This window comes from Sylvia atricapilla, chromosome Z (genome assembly GCF_009819655.1).
Source record: "Sylvia atricapilla isolate bSylAtr1 chromosome Z, bSylAtr1.pri, whole genome shotgun sequence".
NCBI lineage: Eukaryota > Metazoa > Chordata > Aves > Passeriformes > Sylviidae > Sylvia > Sylvia atricapilla.
This window is the reverse complement of record NC_089174.1, coordinates 1,301,672-1,324,593: the sequence shown is the minus strand read 5'-3', so window position 1 is coordinate 1,324,593 and position 22,922 is coordinate 1,301,672.

Sequence of the window (22,922 nt, the reverse complement as noted above, 5' to 3'; positions counted from 1 at the left end):
TTCCCTAACTCCTGTAGGAGCAAAGTCAGGACACTGCTCTTGCAAGTGCAGCTCTGTGCCCTGAGAGCAGTGTGGAGACACCAAAAAGCCCCTTTCCAGATCAGACCCAACACCTAGATTAAGTGGAGAAAATTCAGTGCTTCCCAGTCTTCCCCATCGTTGGCACAAACAGGTTTGATTCTGTCGTGCTGAGGAATGCAGAACTTAAGGTTTGGTTTTTATTCTCGAGTTTCTCCTCAGCTATGCACCATGGAAACGAGCCAGAAGCTTCTGAGGTTTTGATGTGAAGCCTGGTAATTCCACATGTGCAGTGGCACAGTGTGGCTGAGGAACTGGATTGTCCAGGTGTGTTTTGTGCCATCCTGTGAGGAGGGTCTGCACTGAGCTCCCCTGGGCAGGCAGGAAGGATGGGCTGATGGAGCAGCTGGAGGCAACTCACTCCAGTTCCCATTAAAACACTGAAGAGCAGATCAATAAAGTGAGCCAGGAGATCATAAAGTTATATTATGGAAGCAGTCAGAGAACGTCATAAGGTCAGGAAATATTAGGAATGAGTATTTGGGAATTCCCCGTGCAATGAATCTTCTGCAATCAGATCTGGAGGAATCTGCTGAATGCAACAGAGCTTCAAAAGAAAGGAGGACACTTACGTGGTAATCATTTAAACAGGGCATGCTTGTAAACGCACTAAAACAAAATATTGTGTACAACTGATATGAAAGTCAGTTTAATATTTGGGGAGGAGTTTCCACATTTGTATTTGCCTTAGGTTTGGTTGTTGAGAGGTCTCATTCCTGTGCTAATGACACCTTGTAGGTCACCAGAAATGCAGTGGCAGAGATTCAGCTTGGGGGTTTGGAGAGGAAACATTGAAAAATAAATTCTTCATTGATCCTATGTTCTCCTTTCAGTCTTGTTGGTTTATTTGTGGCAGTAAAATATTTCCAGTCTCAATTCTGTCTCTTCAAAGTGCCAGTCTGAAAAGGAGAAAAACACTCTCTGCATCTCCAAATTCACTTTAGGTGTTTTGCCTTGTGAAAGTCATTCTTGCTTTCTGAAAATGGAACCAAATATTGTGCATTACACATTAATCCTAGAACTAAAGAGTCAAAGAAAATAATCGATTTAATTTCTTTTTATTGCCTGTGTAATTAGTTATATGTCATAAAAGTTCAGATTGCATCTGGAGTTAATTCCCCGAGCCTCATCTTAAATTTTCTCATCAACATTAAATTAATCTTATATATCCTTTACATTCCCCCATCCACAACTTCCACTAAATTTCATTGCACAGGAACTTCTCTTCTGTATCTTCTCAGGCTTACCTCAGTGGCAACTAATAATTTCTGTACCCAGTCCACACTGAGGGGATCAGACTGCCAGCCCATGAATCTTCTCTTTTGATGGTTCTGTGCTTAATATTTGTAAAGCCAGAGATTATAAACTGCTGTGGAATATATAGACGTTAGTTTACTTTTTTTTCCCTTTATTTAAATGCTTGGGACCTTCTCCTCTCATAACTCTGTCCATAGAATGCCATCAGTCTGCTGGATCCCAGGAGTTTGGGAATTGTAGTGATTTTTCTTCCAAATCACTGATAGCTTCTACTCTGTGCTCTCCTAAAGGGTTAAAATGGAAGAGGGGGAAAAAAAGTGGAAGGGACCAGGAAAGTAAAGCATTATCCAAAGCAGAATGAAGGCAGGTGTGTGTCTTTCTGAGCTTTGTCTGTAGTTGAAAATAAAACCTCAGATTTATTTTATGAGGGATAAATGGGGCTGATGAGAAGTGAAATAATAAGAGAAAGAGAACTGTGAAGACTTAGAGAAACAGAAGTGGATGGTGTCAGAAGTACAGGAGTTAAATTTTAGCAAGGAGAATTTGAAACAACCATGAGGAACATGCTCCTTGTGGTGACAGCAGTCCTGAAGGTTATAGATTCAGGCTCAGTGCAAATTTTTGAAAGCAACACAGATAAACCTGTGTCAGGGATGTCTTGGGTGTGTTTATTCCTGTTTTAGGCAGTGACACAGACCGTGTGATGTCTCTGCATCTGCCCTGTGTTATTTATTAAGCTGGGAAGTAAATGAGAGGGGAGACCAGGGGTGAGGAACTAGCAGAGTTTGGAAGGCACAGTGAGAACAATTTGTTGGGTGGCTGTGGTGGCACAAGGGCTGATCAAAGCCAGATCCAGCAGCAAACAAGACCAAGACAGAGGAAGAATCCAGCGTCAGTTTAGAGCTCCAGTTTCAGAACTTTGTAGGGATATCATGGAGACATCGTGGTGCTTCTCTAAGCTGTTTTTCCTCAAGTTGCTGCTTTAGGTTCCTAACAACCAACTTTGTTCAGTTTCCTTCTTCTTGTCTCCTCAGATGGTAAAATCTGTCTCATCCTCTGTGCTCTTATCAGCACTGAAGTGAGCTTATATAGCTGCTTTCAACTTTCTATTCACAGGAGCAAGTTTTAGAACATCCTTTCATTATCCAGTTGTATGGAATATATCACAACTTGTGCTCTTCCTGCCTTTGTTTTGCTCCTCTGCCAAACAAAGAGTTTTTTCCTCAGACCCTTTTCTTATCATCATCCCCTACAAAAGCAGAGTCAACATGTTGCTGCATTTTCAAAGAGCCTTTCATTTGGATGATGCAAAAGATGTGCACACGCACATGTCTCTGGATGCATAGAGGAGCTCCTAGCTCTGGGAAGAGGTGAGCAGGCAATTAACCCATTTACATGCACAACTGGTGGTGCTGACTGAACTGAGGAGTGTGTGTTCACAGTTTGGAATGTACACAAATCCAACACAGGCTGGAAATTTGGCTTCTGATGCCGGTTTTGTATCGCTGGTTATGGGGGGAAAAATAAAAACAAAATTCAAGCTGTTTTCCAGATTGGATAAACAAACCCTTGGGCTCTTGCAGTCAGCCTAAAAGACAGGGTGGAAAGCTCTAGAAATTGCAGTATATAATGGGTTTGTGTGCAATTCCTCATTTCAGTGAAACACAGATGATAGTGGGACTTCTTATCACCACACTTATCTGCTGCGAATACAAATGTATTAAGATGAGTTACTGTGTAATTACGATTGCTCCAGACAGATTTATTATGAAGTTACCAGATTGTTACCCCCAAAAAAGCCTGTCTTATTTCATGATAATTATGCAAACTGGTGTCATTTTTGTGCACAAGTTCTTAACTGATAATAAAGCAGGCGCTCTGCCAGTTTAAATAAGCAGTAGGAATTAGTTACTTTCAGAGAAAAAGATGGGAGACACATGATTGATGCTCTACAAAATGTTCACCTGCAGAACGTGCAGGTGAACATTTTAGAGGGTGATTTTCAGACACAGGAAAATGACACAAAGACAAATGCACAACATACAAATGCAAAACCAGGCGAAGTATTTCGAACCAGAGGAGATTGCACTTCTGTGGAGTTCTAAAGTTTTGACTTCCAGACACTCTTTTATTATTAATTTATTTCAGTGTTTTACGTGGGGAATAGTGAGGGTTACAGCTCTGTGTGGTTAGTCGTGCAGCGTTTTCTATAAACTAAACTAGGATTTATTTAGTCATCCCTACTGGATTCCTGTTTCATAACAACAGCTAAATTAAAGCTTCATGAGCGGAAGGGCAGCGTTTCTAAATCAAACTCAGTGTCTGGCTCCAAGGAAATTCATCACCATTTTGTCAGGAGAAATAACCAGCCCAAAACTTTACCAGAAATTCAGAGTGAATCTCTGGATTCTGGGAGAGATTTGTCACTTTCTCTGCTGTCATTCTGCATTCTCACGTTCCTCTGCTGCCAGCTTCAGCTCCCATAAGGTGTTGAAGTCCCATTGCAAACTCTATCTTGACAGTTGGACTAACCTTGACCAGATGTGGGTAACATTGGGAAGCTTAAAACTAAAAGATTTTCCACCAAATTTTGAAACATAGAGGAATTAGAAAATAACAGTTAAGATGATGGTCTGAGTAGGACATCTCTTTTTTTTGGTGTTTATCCACATGCTCCTTTCCAGACTTTGGGACTCTTCCAACTACTGTTTGAATCTGTATTCATGTCCTTTCATAAAAGTTAACATCTGGTGCTGATAGTGACTTTTCCAATGACTTTGAGTAACACAGTTTTCAAAATCTCATCACTTTTCAAGATATTATAAATAATTAACCTAAGAATTCATTGAAAATAAGCAAGGACACAACATGCCAAAAAGTTGTTTGAACACTGACAGAACAGATATTGAAGAAAGAAAGCACTTAAAAAAACCAAAACAGCAAGGAACCATTGCCATCTGTCAGGTCAAGTCAAGATGAAGGCACTGAAATGAGCCAAAGTGTAGTGGGAGATGTCTGCCCCGTGTTCCAGGAACTCCTCCTGGCCTAACTGAGGATCTGCCATGTGTGTTCATCCTCTCTGCTGGTGACAATGTGACAAGTGACATCATGACTTACCCACAGCAAGGCAGTGCCACTTAACAAGGCTAACACAGTCAGGGATGGCCAACACCAACACGGCCTGCTTCCCCATGTTCTTAAATATCTCCAGACTCACGCTCTCCATATTGACAAAAGGCAATGTGTCCAAAGGCAATATTGTCCAGAGTCTCTGCTCTGCCAGAAGGGTTTGTCAGATTTGCTGCTCATTTGTTGAGGTGGAAATCCACAGCTGCCTTGCTGCTCATTGGTGCCGTGGTGTGTAAATTAAGTGTTTGCCAATATTTTGGGTGTCGTTGTAGGGCGCAAAAGAAAGATGTGAGACTCCAAATATTTCAGAAGGCAAAGAGCACAGAAAAAGAAGGCCTTCATTGTCTAATCCTTCCTACCTTTTATAAGGTGTTCCTATACAGACTTACCATGGTTAGTGAATAGGAACGACACCTCTTTAATGCCATTGGTTAAACCAGAGAAACAGCAAAACACCACCTGCAGAAAGATTGTTTTGAGAAAGGAGAGTTTTTGGCCAAGATTGTTTTGGAAAGGAATTTTCTTGAGAAATGTTTCCTTGGGAAAAAGTTAGCAGCTGATAGCAGGCTGAAATCTCTCAGACCCAGAAATATCAGGTCCACATTTGGGAGCAAGGGATTCGGGTCACTTGGGCTAAACAGCAGCCGTGACATGACTCCAGTGTAGCCATGTGTCTGTATAACAGGCCACTCTGGTGCTCCAGCCAAACTGGGTGTGAGTAATCTTATCAAACCACCTGCAGGTTTGTTGTTAGAGCTCTCAGGAATTCCTCGCGGTTCCTGAGAAAACAACAGGAGAAAAGAGAAGAGAGCCTGAGGAACTGTCTGCAAAGACTAAACCCTGGGCAGGGGAAGCACCAGGTGAGGATGGACACTGACCAGTTGGGTGTCCTGAAGGATGTGCCTGCCCCAGGAGGAAGCAGCTTGGCCAGCCCAGAGCTGCCCACATGGACAGCAGACCTGGAATCTCTATCTGACATGAAATGTAAACAGCAAACACCTTCTCTTGGAATCATATTGGTTCTGTTATTCAGTGACCCATCTCCCCCCTGCTCTCCAGACTCTAGATGAGCAGAATTTGGAGTATAACACAGCTCCCTGCAGGCCCCTGCTTCAGCTCCCCGTGGGTAGGGAGGGCTCCTAGCCAAGGGCACTGCTGAGGCCACCAGAGCAAACATCAATTGTTGCCATCCAGAACACGGGCACGTTTCAGCAATCAAAGCCACATCTCAGAAAAAAAGAAAGGAAAAAAAAAGAAAAAAAAAGAGAAAAGAAAAAAAAAAAAAAAAGAGGAAAAAAAGTCATAATTCATTATTCAGAGGGTGCCTAAATAATTGATTGCTGGCTGGGGGAGTGGAGGAGCGTTGATGGCACAGAGTGATCTCTGTGTGAGGGGGATTGCTGATGTATGGATCACATGCAGTCTGTTTGCTTTGAACCCCTGATAAAGCCAGGCATGTCTCGCTGCACACTTTTGTCACCTGCAGTATTTCTCACCATTTCTCTCCCTGATAACTAATCCCAAATCCTCTTTGCTGCTTTTTTAGACAAGTCGTGCTGGGGGTTTTTTGCCTTTTTTTTTTTTTTTTTTTTTTTTTTTTTTTTTTTTTTTTGCTTCTGTGATAAAAGGAATAAAGCTGTTCAAAAACAAAGTGGAGTTGTTGGTGGGGGAAAAATATTTTCTGCACTGTATTTTCTGATGCATCTTAAATCGAGAGTCCAAACTCCTTTAATTTCTTGGAGGAAAAGTTGCATATTTATTTATATTATTATAATGCATGTATTTGGAAGTAAACATTAGCCATCTTACCAAATGAGGCAGGTTACTTTGATCAGGCTGGAATTCTATAATTTATTGCCATGTCTGCCTGTGTACTGAAATCTTTACCAACTGGACATGCCCAGCTGCATCAGCTATACCCTCTAAATGTGATTCTGGGGACATGTGGAGCTGCCCATGTGTCTGTGTTTCTCCAAAGCAACGCAGCAGGCTTGAAAGGAGGCTGCACCCATTGTGTTCAGCAGAGTGTTTTGACAGAGAGAGTTCCCACCGTGTACAGAACTTTAAATTGTGTTTTAAATTAAACTAAGCCTTATGTTGGTGGCAAGGAGACCATGTTGCTGAAAAGAGACATCATTTGTGACAAAAGCATTACAGACGTTGAATGTCAGACACCGTAAAACAGTTTCCCTTCTGCTTTAATTGAGAGTTTTCTCCAACAGCTGAACCTCAAAGCGAGTCACAGTGATTCCCATTTTTCCACAAATCGTTGAGATGCTTTAAACTTTTTTTTTTTTTTTTTTTTAAGCATAAACTGGGAGGGGTTTTGAGGATCCCAATTTAAATTATTTTTCTAGGCTAGGGTAAGGGAGACAAAATAGTTACCAAGAAGAGCAGTGGGGATGAATAACGAGTCAAAGGCATTTCAGTTACCAATGTACCTGTAGCTGTGGCTGTGCTGGGTTTTTTAAAACACTGATTTAAAAAAAGGTGAAGGAAATTTACCACTTTCTCCCCACCCCCCTCATTCCAGTGCTTTTAAGATCTAAATTCCCTTTTTCCATTGTGTGCACATGCATTTTTTTAGCTTGAGTGATCACCTGGCATCCAGAGATCAATGGGAAGTGTTATACAACCATGTCATTACATATATTTCAACAAGCAGATGTTAGTAGGAAGAGTTCTCCGACCAGTTTTTGAAGCTGTTGTCAAAATGTGGCTTAAACATCAGAAGAACATTCTGCAAATTTACATAACCTCTACAAAGCTTGAAAAATTAATTTATGGTGAGCATCACTCAGCACTCATTTCCAGGAGGAAAAAAAAAAATAAAAAACCAACCACCCAACTCTTTGAATGTCCTTTTCAGTTGAGCTCATACGTACAAAATTTCAAAGATAATAACCAAGCAGATTAAAATTAACAGCAACTGCATGTGTGGAAGTGCTGCTCAGGCTGAATACATTACAGAAGTCAGAGTGAATTAGAGCCATGGGAAATGCTGCAGCCCAGGACAAGGGTTTATGGTGCAGACTTCAAGGCTTCATTCTCAGAATTGTTTTCTATCTGTTTTCTTCTTCCTTCACCTGCTCTGTTTTCAGTACGTCTCAGTGCAGTGCAGGAAAAAGAAATACCTGGTTTGTAAACTTCGAGGTTGAGGGTTAAATTCAAAGTGGCATCAGACAGGAGAGCCTGCCCTGATCTAGAGTAGCATTGGGTTTTAAAAGCCTGGGATGAAGAGTGATTCAGGCTTGTTTTTCCACGGTGAGAGAGAAAGGTTTCATAAACTCTGAACCGAAGCAGAGAAACCCTCGTGAAGTCTCCTGAGCCTGCCGGGTGCTTCTTCCCTTTTTAATCCAAATCTCAGAAGAACTCATCTTTTGATTTCCAGGTTTTAAGTCCAGAAGGGGTTTAAGCCTCTAATCTGACCTCACCAGCACAGCTATTTATTTGGTTGCTGTGCAAGCCCAATCGAATGTTCAAGGTTCGAACTTGCATTTCAAAAAGACGCCGAAGAGAGGTTCAGAAGGTGCAGAGGTCAGGTTTGTGCCTTAGATATCAACCCAGAGGGACAGAAAACTGCCTTTGAATTCTGCACCTTCCTTCCCTCTCCCCTGGAAATGCAAAAATGCAATTTGTACATTCTGTGTTAGCCCCTTTGCCTCCAACACAGGAGGACAGGATAATCAGAATTTCTTTCCAGCGCAGTGGAAGAAACATTTTGATGTGTTCCAAATGCTAAAATGTCAGGGATAAAAGGGCTTGCTTTGTTTTTAACCCAGGAGAGAGAGAGTTAGAAAACTTAATATTAGCAGAACTACTTCCGTGCATTTTTAAGCACTTCAATAAATGTGCCCTTGATTGGATGTAAACTTTCCCCTGTAGTGTTTGCAACCCAGGAGAATATTAAAGTAAAAAATCTCTTTAAAAGTTAGAGACTGTAAAGTGATTTTACATATATTTCAGTCTTCAGGGTCCTCATTTTTCTAATTCATATTAATTTTATTCCATATTTATAGCTTAAGTGAGAAGAGAATCAAATTCAAGAGGTCCATAACTATGTATAAATAATTACTGTTTATGAATATTACTGCACAAATTATAAAGAGGATGGCAAATCAAGAGAGATGAAGTGAAAAGCTCTCCTGAAGGATGTCTAGGTATTTAGCTCACAGGGCTGGAGCAGAAGTGTTCAGAAGCAGAGGAAGTTTTGTGGATTTTGGTTGTCTGTGTGCAGTCAGCAGTTACCTCCTGGGGATGATCCTGCCATGGAATTCCATGGAATTCCAAGGCTTTGGCTGCAGGGTTTGGGTGTCAGGCGCTCATTGCTGGCCTGATCTCCTGAAACCTAAACTCCCCTCCTTGCTGCAGAGGGCACAGAGGGACCCGGGTACCCAACAAATTAAATGGAAAATCTAATTTCAGTGCAGGAGTGAAGATGTAGAAGAGGCAGAGTTGAGAGGAGAGCAGAGGAGTTTTGTGTTTTGTGCCCATTCTCCAAAACCATGTATGCACAAACTTGTGCCAGTTTTCACCCAAAATGGATGCTGCTAATTTCCTTCAGTTACTTGTCTGGGGAATTTTCTGTAATGAAAGAACTCTCCAAGGGTTTCCACAAGTCAGGGATAATGTTAATGCTTGATTTTTTTTATTTTTTTTTTTACTTGAAAGGTTCCATAGCACATTTACTTACATATACATTAAATTCACCATGCTGGATGCTATCTCAAATACTTTTGTCTTTCAGTAAATTCTCACATTCACATCCTGCTTTAACTCAGTTTCAGTTTGCAAATGCTGATGAGCTCGGGCACAAAATAAAATGGACTGTGTCACTGTGAGTCTTAATTTCTCCGAGCAGGGCACAGCACAACGAGGCAAGATCTCAGGAACAGAAGATTCCCAGTAACAGAGTGTTTGTTTCTTGGAAATTGGAGTTTCTGTTGGAAATAGTTGGAACAACTCCTTCCAGCATCCGCTGACCACAGGGAGCAGGCAGAGAGGGAAGGGAGGAATGGGAACACTGATTTTCCACATTTAGCACCGTTCTAAAGCCAGGCATATCCTGAAAAAAGAGGTTCCATCCCTTAGCAGGCTTTTATGGAAAGGCTCCTCTCAGAGGCTGGTACCTCCAGGTCTGTGTACCCACAGCCAGGATCACATGGCACTGTCAAATGGCTGCCTGGCACACATGGAGAAAACACTCCTCAAATATTAACGAGTTTAAAATGTATTTAATACAGCAAAGACCAGTAAAGTTTGGAAATGGATGTATAAATATTTATGAAATTACAACACAAATAAATATTACAAAAGCTCATCTGATTAAGACAAGAGCTATGACAATTCTTGTGAATATTTAATATTAAAATAAGCATTACATTAATGAGTCTTCATTATATCATTAAACATTTTACTTTGTTTTCTGTAGAGAATTTTATTTTTTTTTACTTGACATACTTTTTTTAAGTGTCTAATGGGCTCTTATGACATTTGTAAATGAGCCAAAACATAAGGAATATAAGAGTTAATTCTTTATATTCATCACTAATTCAGACTAATTTATCATAAGGGAAATAATAGGGAAGTCATCTCTTTTTTTTTTTTTTTTTTAATAATTTACATATAAATAGGTCTAAATCACAAAATTAGATACAGATTTTAAATACTCCAGAGTCCAAACTGACTGATGTGGGGTTTTACTGTAATTTATTATAGCATAGCAAGGACCTGGATTTGGTTTCCTTTTTTTAAAACAAACAAAGAAATAAACAAATAATAAAAAAATCAAACAGTTCAGCAATGCTGGAATTTGGAGATTGCTATGAGATCCTTCAGTGGCTTCCCTTCTATCAGGGAAGGGACCCAGCAGCTCTGGGCATTCCTTGGTTCTTACCTTGGGTGCTGGGTTGCCTTTTGGGATGGGTCAGGAACATCCATCTAGGCAGGAACAGTGGATTTTTTAAAATTTTTAAAATTTAATAAAAAACCTTAAAGACATATTTAAAGAGAGATTCCGTTTGTGCTTCTCTTGGCTGGGCACAGAGTGTTTTGCCCATACCAGAGCTGGGGCTGTGTGGATGTGTTTGTTTGCAGATGTGCTGGAGAGGTGATTTTCAGCTCTCCCACAGTAAGATGTGCAGTGATGGGATGGGCTCAGCTGTGATCAAGCATTTATACAATCTTCCACAAATGGAGCTCAGCGTCCTCTGGGCTTCCCTGCCCTGCCTGAAAGGAGAGAGGAGCCCCCGGTCCTCTCCTTGGACAGGGCTGGGGGCTGCTCACCCCTCAACAAACTGTACCAGGTGGGTGCTGGATGGACAGTGTGACCCTGCCCTGGCTAAAATTGATCTTCTGACATTGTGTTTTATCTTCTTTTTTGCCAGGGTCAGGATTAAATGCACGAGATGGTGCTTCTTGTTCAGACTCAGATGTTTATTAATTCTTATCTATGTTACAGTTTCTCAAACTGTGAGTTCTACAGCACTTCTAGCTAATAGACTAAAAATGGAGCTCCATCTCCTTCTCTACAAGGCCTTTTAAAGACAAACTGTCCAATAATGAAATGACACCTAAATTATTTTTACTTTTGACCCAATAACCAACCACCCCTGGCCCACAATATGGATTTTTCCACCCAATTCCAAAATCCCACCCAAACCATGAAGAAGGTGAAAAAGAAGGACTCAGCCTATGCCCTAAAACTGCCATCTTGCTTTATATCTATATTACTATATTCTAAACCCTTAAACTCTGAGTTTTGCACCCTGTGCTATCACACACATCTATCCAAACCCCACAGTCACAATCCCAGTGCTGTCACTCAATTTTGGGAGCCTTTTCCATGGCCTCAGGTCAGTGCAGTGTTTGCTGGGGGTCAGTGCCTGTGAGCACAGAAATCTGGAATTCTCAGTGCCCAGGGCTCCAACATTCTGCCATCTCCTGCTCGTGTGGGTCAGGGCAAAAGGGCATCTTTCACAAGCAGCACTTGCCACAACATAAAGGGTTCATCTCAGTGTCCTTCTCCCTGCTTTGTCCCACACAGCCCCTGGCTGAGGAAGGCTCTGCCCAGCAGCACACTCAGGAAAAGCCAATTCCTTACTCACAGAGCTCATATTTATAGAAAATATCAGAAGGCACTGTGTTAGATTTAGTTGGCTGACAATACACTGACACTCAGTTTATTGGTCAGTAAATGGCCAGGGTGTATGTCTGTCAAATCTCTCTATTTCTGGTTAGTTTACATATTTTGATCCCTGATTCCCTGGAGACATATTTCTTGTTTATCACAGATGCTAACAACTCTCTTACCAGAATAGTTTGTTGTGCTAACTGCTTTAATTCTCATGATTTTTCACATGGGAAGTTACAAGCTGACTGCTAGCTTAGCTGGAGTAGCAGGGCCTAAACCATATTTTATAATATTTTTGCCGCTATTTTATAATATTTTTACCTTGTATACAATAGTGCTGACCCCCAGGACACTGCCTGGGGGCTTCTGGCCCTTGCACTCACAGAAAGAGGGTGCCTCAGGGGAGCAGCATTTTTAATCCTTCTCCATTGAATAGGTGGAGCTCATGTGGAGTTTCCATGACATTAAACCAAATTCTTATCAGGAAGAGGATGGGCAGCCCAGTGCAGGTGACGTTACCTTCCTAAAACATCATCTGCTCCACCACAGTTGCTTTAACAGTTTCATTTGGGGCATTCCCCACATTTCCTGCCATTTCCCCAGGCCACGTTTTCTGCGTGGGGATTCACAGCTCCATCAGCTCAGCCTGCAGTCATTTACTGGATTAAGCAATATCTTTGAGAAGCCAGCCTGGCCCCAGTGCACAGCACCGTGTGAGTGCCCTGCCCCTGCAGTGGTGGTGGTGGAGGGGATTCTCATCCCTCCAGTGCACAAAAGGGCATCAGCTCTGTGAATTTCTCCAGCCTAATGCTGCGTTCAGGCTTCTCCTGCCATTAGATTTATGCACCCAAGTAAGCAAAGCAAATACTGATGCTCTCTGTGCGTGGAATAACAAACACATTTCTTCACAAACATTTGAATTTCTGTCAAACATTTTAGCACATTTACTTTCTGCCTTGCCCTCCCTCTTTGTGCATTTTTTAAGCAAATTAACTCAGAAGAAAAAAGTAGTTTACAGATCAAAAGGAAATGTTGAATTATACACTTTCTTATTCTCTCTCTCCCAAGACTGGTAAATGCCTCTTCTCAAACAGGAACTTGAATGCTGCCACATTTTTCACACTTCTCCACTGATCCAGTTCCAATGTGATTATCTTATACTGCTCGTGCAGGAATGAATTTTACAAGGGAGGCAGGGGCCAGAAATCTCCTTACTGCACGGAAGAGATGAGTTTCTGTAGGAAGCTGGCTGACCGGTCCAGTTCTCAAGATTCCCATTGGTTATAGCCTCTTACACCTTTTCTTTTCTCTTCCTGATGTTTGTGGAAACATCAGAGCCCTCTGCTGAATATAGATTTTTGTGATGTGTCAAGTCTGGCTGGAGCTGAACGCTGGAACAGGCTAAAGTTGTGTCAAAAGCAGAGCCATGCCCCCAGCCCTTGCTCTGCTCTCAGATCAATTTCTGTAGGGTTTCCAATAAAGCAAACCAAACAAACACTGTGTCAGGCTTTGGAGGTACAGAGTTATGAGGGACTCTGGATTTCTCCTTCAGTTATGTTCCTTATTAAAAATCTTTCTGTATGGCAGCGTGGTGTGTGACAAAAACCTGCCAAGCAGGAGCCCTGCTGTGCTTTTCTCTTCTTCCTCAAGCTGTTCCCAGCCTGACCTCACCCTCTGCCTGGCCCAGCTCTCAGAAACTTTTGGGGCAGGTGTTGTCTAAATCCTAAACTTCAGGCCAGGCATCCAACAGCAAAAGGCTGTGAATGGGGAAAGGAAAAGGTACGAGAGAAATGGAAACTTGTATTTACTTTCCTTCTAAATCACTATTTTTAACTTCCAAATCTTCCTGTGTAACAAGAAGTGATTCACCTTGGTGTGAACAATATTAGAGGGCATCAGGTGGTTCCTAGCATTTAGATCTCCTCGTTTATTACCTTTTTCTGGCACTGCTCTTTCTCAAACTCTGAGGAGGGCGTTTGGTTTTTTAGGACAATGACTTTGTTTCCTGGAGAATGAGGCTAGTACAAGGCATGCTGTTGCTTATAAAGCTTTTTAAGAGCCTCTCTAGAAAGGACAACATCTGATTTTGGCTAAGCATGGTGGAACGAGGTTTCCTAATTTGTTATTGCTACAGAATGTAACCGGGATCCTAAAGAAGCTATTAAACTTTTGGGATAATTTACATGTCAAATAATGTCAGTGCCCGAGCCCCAGAAGCTCCTATAAAAATTAGAAAAAATTATATTAAATATTTTATTTGGAAATAAATCAGAGGTCAGAAGAAGGCGAGGCAAAGACTGAATACATTCACAGATTCTGTTACCCTGCCCTTAATGTAACTTCTGAAGCTTATTCGAAATAATTGGGTCTGCTGGAAACCATCCAGAATATTTCAAGGGGCCAACAGAAGAATTGGCTATGCTGTATCTAAACTTTAGTTACAGAGTCTTAATTCTTAGATGTCAAAGTCTTCTTAAAAAAAAAAAAAAAAAAGAAAAAAAAAAGAAGAAAAAGAAGGAAAAGATTTTCTTAGAACTGTTCACTTGGTCTTATTAAAATAGCACTTCTCTGTAGAGACAAGTTAATCATGATTGCCAGACTAAAGATTCTGTTAAACATAAAAGCTGTCGCAGCCCTTGTAGTGAACTGCAGCTTAGAGAGAAAAAAGGCTGAGATGATGCTGTTAGAGGAAAGGTTGTTCAAATCGTACAGACACCCATCATAATTTGTGCTAATGATAAACAAATATGTGGCAGAACGAGAGGAAGATCAGCAAAAGGCAGAAGAGTTCTTAACACGCTGTGCTCTGAGTCCAGACGTGCCTGAGCAGGGAATTTGTGCCTTATCCAGTGCTGGAGCCCTGGGCACTGAGAATTCCAGATTTCTGTTCTACAGGCACTGACCGCCAGCAAACACTGCACTGACCTGAGCCCGTGGAAAAGGCTCCCAAAATGGAGTGACAGCCCTGGGACTGTGGGTGTGGGGTTTGGATAGAAGTGTGGGATAGCACAGGGTGCAAAACTCAGAGTTTAAGGGCTTAGAATACAGTAATATAGATATAAAGCAAGATGGAGGTTTTAGGGCATGAATCCTTCTTTTTCACCTTCTTCTTCATGGTCTGGATGGGATTTTGTAACTGGGTGAAAAAATCTGCATTGCGGGCCACGGGTGGTTGGTTATTGGGTCAAAAACAAAAATAAAATAGGTGTCATCTCATAATTTGTGCTTAAAAGACCTTGGAAAGAGTTAGATAGAGAGCCACTTTTCACTTTGTTAGCTGTGCTGGGGGGGTTTCCTCACCCGAGCTTTAGGTGGTTTAAAGTCCTTGGCCCTCTAAAAAGCCCCGAGTCGCGTCCGTGTAAAAAAGCAGAGTCCTCAAGGTTTGTTTTCAGGTTTCTCGTGTTGTTTATTATTTGGTATCTCAAAATTTTCTCTGCTCCCAGCCGAGGTCTGGACAGCAGCCGGGACACGAGGCGACTGCCCCACAGATGGGACGTCCCCTAACATTTATACAGATTATTACGTATCAGTTATTTGCTATTTTGTGCCAATGCCCAGTGCCCACACCAGAAGTGACATTCTACTTTGGTCCAATCCACTCTAACTACTTTGTGCTATCACCGCCCCAGAAAATGGAGGATGAGGAAGAAGGAGAAGTACATAAGGTACCACCCAAATTCCACCATCTTGTCTCCATTTACTTCTATTCTAAAAATTCTAAGACTATTAAATTTTACATCATTTATTTTGCTAGACTACAATTTTCACATCTTGGGAGTTTGTAATTACTTCTGCAATGTTGAAAGCTTTTCCCATGGATCAAAATCAAACCCAGTGTCTCCCTGGGCTCTGTGCCAAGGTCTCCGAGCCCCCTCGACCGGCTCCACATCTCCCTGTGCAGGGCTCAAACTCCTTTCCTCAGGTCCCAGGCCATCCAAGGGGATGTCCTGGACTCCAACAAGCTGGAACTCACAGCCTGTGAGACTGCGCTATAGATAAGAATTAATAAACATCTGGGTTCAAACAGGAAACTGCATCTCTCAAGCATTTAATCCTGGCTCTGACAACAGAAAAAATGCAGGTAACAGACCCACAATCCAGAGCAAGGCCAGAGATGTTAAAGGTAGCAAAAATACCAGATTTGTGGCAGTTAGCAGAGCTGGTATCATGATTAGTCTGCCTTATCTTGGAGCAGCTCCACAGCGGAGTCTTCCTCAAGGTCAGATGCCAGCAGAGACTGGTGGGGAGGGATCAGGGTGGAGATTGTCATACCCTGCAAAGCACAGCCACAGTGAATTGTATAATTGTAATTATATTTTTACAATTGATAATTGTAAAGCAGGAATGTTTTATTTCCAGCTGGGACGCACAGGCAGATATCTCCTCCAAACCATGTGTACCTGGTCAGGATAAGGTCCAGGTTTAAATACACACTGATCCCTCAAGCTCACACCTGCCAGGTTTAAATACACATTTAATCACAGATTGATCCTGCATACCCAGACCGCCTCACCTTACCATTCCCCACCCTCTCTTGTTTCATATTCTAATTTTTTAGCTGCCACTCCTCCTGGTGGTGGTGAGCTGGGGTCTTGGGAGGAAGGCCGACGTCTTCCTCATGTTGATCTTCACTTCCGGACAGGAGCAGTGGAGGTTTGTCTATTTTTCAGGTCACTTTGTTCTTGCCAAAGATGAGGAGCTTGATTTTGCTGAATTCAAGCCACAAAGTTCTGCTTTATGGATTTTTGACAAATACCTGGGTCCTGCTTTGCTGAGTTTCAACATTATACATCTTAACTCTATGACTTCTACTTAGTAACTGCTTAACAACCAAGCCTAATAGCTAATATTCTGTGTGTTCTTGGTACACAAACCTGTTCCTCTACTTCTTCAAAATCACCAAAAGCTGCTTCTAAAATCCTATATTTTCATATCCACGACTGTCCTCCATATCAACAGGAGCGACGTGACACCTCACTTACTCGCCCAAGAGCCAGGCATTAACTGGTGAACCCCCTGAGGCAGCAGCAGCTGCCTTGCAAAGCTGCAGACTTTGTGATTTTGTTCTGCTCACCCCTCTGAAGTCAGGCTCCTCACCCGGAGCTGCCTGGAGCGGGAGATCACCCCAGCCCCTGGGGATGCTGCTCGAGCAGCTCCCTTTTAATTCTACAGATTCCGCATCGTTACTTCACTCCGACTTCTTGATAGCTCCAAGAATTCTGAGTGACCTTGACACTTCTTCAGAAACCTCCTTGTCTAAGCCAAGGAGCCTGGAGAGACATTCGGGTGAGAAAAGGCTTTGACTGCCTAGTCTGGCCCTCTCAAATATTATGGAAAGTGTTATCATGAAGAGGCATCGCTCTGAGCCAAGTGGAACTACATTTCATGTTGTACAGAAGGGAAGATACCTCAGAATACATCTGAGGGCTGATCAGTAAGAACAGTCATTTTACAGGGTTAGTATTTCCAGTTAATATCATATTCAGGTTTGAGAAGTGCTGCACTTCTTGCAAAAGGAATTGTATAAGAGCAGTTTTTAAAACTACAAAAGAAAGGTGGAAAAGGCAAATTGCACTAATCCAAGTTTGAAGAGCCCTTCTTGTGATCTTTAGGAATTGAGTCCCAAAGAAAAGATCAGCTTGCGACTGAGTTCTGAAACGGAGTTTTGTCAAGTGTCTACTCAGAGCTGCAGAACCAATCCCTCCAGAGAGCCCAGAGAATGTGCCAGGCTGACTTTCCCCACACAGGCTGGAGCTTCTGGAGAGCTCACAGAGCTCTCTGTGCTTCTGCAGCAAATTCAGGTGAGGGAAGGCTCAGAAAACCCCTCTGAGGAGAGCGCTGAGCCTGCAGCACCTGGCACGGGGTACCCTGAGCTGCCACAGCAGAAGCTCCATCAAAAGCTGGGCTGGCAGAAATCAGGGGGCACACAATCTGTGTGAAGGCATGAGGAAAAAGGAGACAAATTTGTGGAAAAGGCCACTCACCACCACTTAGAAAACAACAAGTGGCGAGATCAGTTTGAAGAGGGAAGGCGTTTCACTCTGCTGCAGTGTGTGTGCTTTCCCAGCTGCAGGGTTTGTGTCACCAGGGGTGTCTCCTTTGGTCTGCCCCAGCAAAATGAGTGCTCTAAGTGTGTTTGACCCACACCTCCATCAGTGCTGCCACACTGCACTTGCACAGTGACATCCTTACTGCACAAAGCTTTTGCCCTGTAGGCTGGGACAGAGCTGTGCTTTGGGAGAGGTAGGGAATGTTTAACCCAGAGAAGGAGGATTGCTGTGAGACCTTGACTTAATGTGAACATCAGGGTCTGAGCCTGTTTGGTGGATGGAGGAGAAGAATTTCTCTCATCTCACTGTGCTGTGCTGCAATTCACCACTGCTGGTTATTAAAGCAGGAATGAAATAATCAAAGGCAGGTTGCTGTAGCTAAGAAGAGAGTTTTCATGTTTGCACTGTTTTTCAAGACTTGCTGTATTTCCTTCCCATTACGTGGCCACCAGAGGTGTTCAAACCCACTGTGATAATTACCACTTCTCTGATTGCCCTCACTAAACGTTGCAGGTTTATAATTATCATTTTTAATTCATAATTTCGTTTATAATTTTACTATCATTTTAACAAGGGAAGATGGAGAAATGTGGTAAACTCTATGTGTGTGTGCGTGTGCTGGCTGGTGTGTATGTGTGTGTGTGTGTGTGTGGAGAGAGATTTTATTCGATTTTGCTGTCACATCCCTAATGTGACACTTCAGAGCAGAGCCTGCTGGGTGCCTTCAGCTCCCTCAACTTGATTTTTCAGAGGTGGTGACTCCCTGCGGGTCTGAGTGACTCCAGTGGAATTGTGGCTGCTCAGCACCTCTTGTAAGGGCTGTCCCCTGCTGTCACTGCTGAAGGTGCTCAGCACCTTGCCACATCAGGTTTCCTTCAGCACATTTTCAGTCAGATCTCATGGCTAAGGAACCCCAAAGCTGCCACAGCCTTTTTACTATTCACCCTAGCTCCACGCCACCCAGTGAAATGCAGATTTTCGCAAACATCTCGCCGTGGCAATACATCCTGCACTTATGATAAAAAGTTAAGGAATATCCTCTATCTCCTTTTCTTGTGCCATCATTCAGACACTCTGTAGGGTAATTCTCTTCTTTACTGTATCTCAAGCCCCTTCCATTCCTCGATGCCAAGTGCTCTTTATAGTATTATGTCAGTGATCTCCTTACCCTGCATATCTGCTCCTCGTCCTGCCTCTCAAACTCTTCTCCTAATGCCACGTCTCCCTTCCCTGTAATCTCCTCGAGGTGCTTATAATGCTTCCTTCCCTTGTCACACCTTTCAGAGGCTCCATGCATTATAACCTGAACATTTCTGTGCTCACCTAGCCAGAAAGATTGCCAATGCTCTGAATGACAAAAATGATCTAAAGAAAGAAGAGATGCAGTGAGAAAGTAAAGGTTACATCTTACTACGCTCAGGGAGGATCAGCGTGGCTTTTCAGGTCTACCAGCCAAGCAGGAACTGCAGCTACATCATTTGTAGTTCCAATTTGGCTGGCAAATATCTTGAAATTTCACAGTTCTGGCCATTGTGTTACAAGAAACCTGCGCTGGCAGCATATAAGAAAAGCTAGACATTGATATAATTCTCTGAAAGGATTTTCCTGTCTATCAGACAGAGAATTAAATTACCACTAGGTAGGAAGTTGTATATCTCCATTCAAACTACGGAAATAGTTCTCCACAGCTTAATTTGGCAAAACATGCTCAGAAGGATAAATTCCTCTGCAATCCCCCTGAAATCGGGGGGACCATGCTGAGTTAAAACCAGCCCCCACTTTGAATTAAGCACTTCTGCAAATTATCTGAGTAAGCCTCTTTCTCAAAGTGCAGTTCAAGGCTTGTTTGTGCCATCACCGAGACAAGAACTGGATCTTCCTCCACCTCCCAGAGCTTCCTCCAGGTGTTTTGCTGTGTTTTTGCAGTCACACCTGGTTAAAGCACAGCGAGGTGAAGTGTGAGGCCCCAGAGCAGCAGCTAGCAGGGAGGAATGGTGCCGGATTATCTCAGTCAAACACCAAAAGACATTATCAGTTTGTATCCAGGGACACTGCAGCAGGGAGCTGGTTTTATTTTATACCTGTAGTCTTTCCAGTTACACAGGGATGGAGGTCAGAGACAGTATAAATTCATGATTCTTCAGTGGTGGTGTGTGGTACCTGTGAACACTCTTCCTTTGGGTGGGAAATCCCTGCTGCTGTTTATAACTCCAGTGCCAGGTCTAGCACAGAGGGATGGAAGGCTCAGACTGTACCAGGAGGTACCACGATGTGGTGAGCATGGGATGAATTTCACCATCCCCAAGGGATTCTGTGCTCACCCTACAGACAGGCATGCACATCACCTCTGGGATAGGGTACAGAGAGCCTGGTCAGACCTACAGCTGCCTGCTCTCTTTCCCAGCCAACGTTTCTGCCTTTCTGCACTGCCCTCCCTTTCCCTACCAGGGGCAGCTTTGATCATTCTTTACTGTGACACCCTCCAGAACTGACATTTCTGCTCTCTGTGATAGCTACAGGTGCTGGCCCCAAGGCACACCCAAGGTGCTGCTGCACTGGGGCCCCACCACCAAGGCTGCTGACACCCTGCTTGCAGCTGGCTCAGGCTTCTCCAAGGGTTATGGGCAGACTAAATCAGAAAATAATTAGATTAACAATAATTCCATGTACCTGTGGCTCAACCTGTGTTAGTCAAGTCAAAACCCTTTTGACTGAGTGATTGTCAAACTGAATTTTTGATGTTCATTAAGCATTTTGCTGTTTCCCTTGCTAAGCAATGTGAGACCATCATTGCTTGTTTTGAGGCTGACAGCTTCAGTCCCTCATACCTCAAGTTGTACTTCTTTTCCTGTCCAGTGGTGATTCTTTTACTCTTCCCTCATCCATCATCCATCAGTGGATAGGAGAGTGCTCCCTATGCACTCTTCTTCTCCCATCAGCACATTTTGCTGCATCTGCTTTGAAGTTATTTTGCAGGAGTTGTCTAATCAGAGCCTGATTATCCTTTTGCATGGAAGTAGGACCATTTGGATGGGCTCTAATCTCATTTACACCACTTTCCATGTTTCCATCCCACTGATGACATCTGAGATTCCACCAGTGTGGTTAACACCCTGGTCTGCCTTTTGGCAGGTTTAGTCCTGATTTATTCCTGTCTGGAGTGAGAGCCAGGTTATTTGATTTCCTCCAGCTTAGGGATTTGACCCCTCCAGATAGGTTTTGAGGAGGTTTGCTTCTGTTTTGAGTAGGATCCAGCTGTTTTTTTCTCCATTTCTTCTTATTATCTGGCCAACGAAAATGGTGATTTCCATATAAATGGAAAATAAAATAATTAAATTGATCGTTTAATTAACTGTCACGTCAGTGTAAGATTCCTTGTTGCAGAGCTTCCCTTTAAAGCCTGAAGTTACAAATCAGTTAAGAAAGTGGTGTCACAGTGGTGGATATGCTTGGGGTTTGTAAATATTTTTATCTGAGTCTATATATTGAGCCGTGCTAGGAAGTGACTTGGAAAGTACTGATTTTATGAGTGACAGATAATCTACTGTGGTGAATGTACTGCGATTCAGTTCCTCAGCAGACTTGTTACCAGGACTTTGCAAATTCCTTTCCTGAAGAATTTGACATTCACTGTTATTAAGTCAAAAAAGCAGCACTTGCTCCAGATTGCAGTGCTGACATCACGTTTATATTCCTCTGCTGAATCTTTATTCTTGGTTATCCTAGAACTCCTGCTTCAGGTAGACCTCTTTCTCTTTTTAATTTGAAATTTAATTTCACTGTGTTTTTGTGGAAATTGGGCTCTGCAGTGGTATCTTACCCCAGCATGCACCATGGATCAAGTCTTTGCAGTAAAAGAATATGTTTGAAATGAACAGTAATTTTCAGTGAATGTCAATCGTACTGTGAACTGCAGGAAGAATAGCTTGCTTTATTTTTTCCAGGAAGTTATTATCTAAAAATGGAAAGTTAATTTGTTTCTGGAGCTCACCTAGGATTCTTTTGTCATAGTGCATCCAGACTGTAAGGTTGGTAGGCAGAGACTTCCAGAAGGAACAGAGGGATTGTTAGCACAATTCTGTGTCCATAGCAGAAAATCAGGCTGTGAATGACACTGCTTGGGCAGGAGAGTCCTAAAAAGAAGTTTAACAGCCCAGAAGTGTGTGGAGAACAGCTCTCAAAGCCCTTTTTTAAGTATTAGAAAGGTTAGAAGAATTGCTTTTGTGATTTCTGAGCGCTGCCACGTGACAGAGGCATTCAGCTTCTGCCCCTGACCAAGAATCATCTCCTGCTGCTCCTTACAAAAGTCACTGCCTTGTATCTGAAAAGCACTTTGTATCTGAAAAGAAAGATTGGGTAAAGGTAATAAAATATTCACTTCCAATCTACTGAGTTGGTGAAAGCCGATCTGGTCTCTGGTTATCAGCTGACAAACATAATTGCAGCTTATAAATCAAGGGTGGCCACTTGAGAATTTGGCAGGTCTTCTAGTTTAAGATGTTTGCTGAAGTTGCTAACATTATGGTAATACAAGAAAAGTTACATAAAAGTCATTGATTTTGCTCTTAAATAAAAATAACAGCCATCTATAATTGGTTTTCCTTTTCTTCTCCTTGGGAAGAAAATGGCATTTAAATGTGGAAGCAGAGCTGGAATGCAGAGCTGTTTGCCCACTGTTCTCTGTTTAGATAAAATTGGGAGAGTAGGGAACACATGGCTTTCACCTCACCATGGACAGCAGCAGGGGACAGTGAGAAAGTGGAATACCAGGGATCAGATTTGGGAAGGGAGACTTTTGGCAGAGGAGGGAGGGGAGCGGCCACTGTAAGTTGCATTATGTTAACAATGAAACAAGAGGCTCCAGCTGGGGCAAGAGCCTTGCTGACCCGGCATTTGGCTGTCCACATAAAGGAAGAGCAATCTTGCACCAGAGCATTTATAATCTGAATAGGAATTGAATTGAGAAAATTATCTACTCGGCTCTCTGATTTTTCAGACAGGTAAACAGAAGAAAATTGAATTTAAGTGACTCATCCTGAGTTACATGGGGATTGTGTAGCACAGCTGGGAATAAACCCAGATAATCTTTCTTTCAAAGAGTTGGCAGCATTACCCACCTCATTTTATAGTCAGGTCATTGAACCCAGCCTAATGCCTCTGCTGGCATTTGGAAATCTGTCTTGAATGCATCCCAGATCTGTCTCTCTTTCCCGATCCAGAAACACTTCCAGAAATCTCTCACAGCTTCTTTCAAATGCAAGCAATTCCTCTCTCTC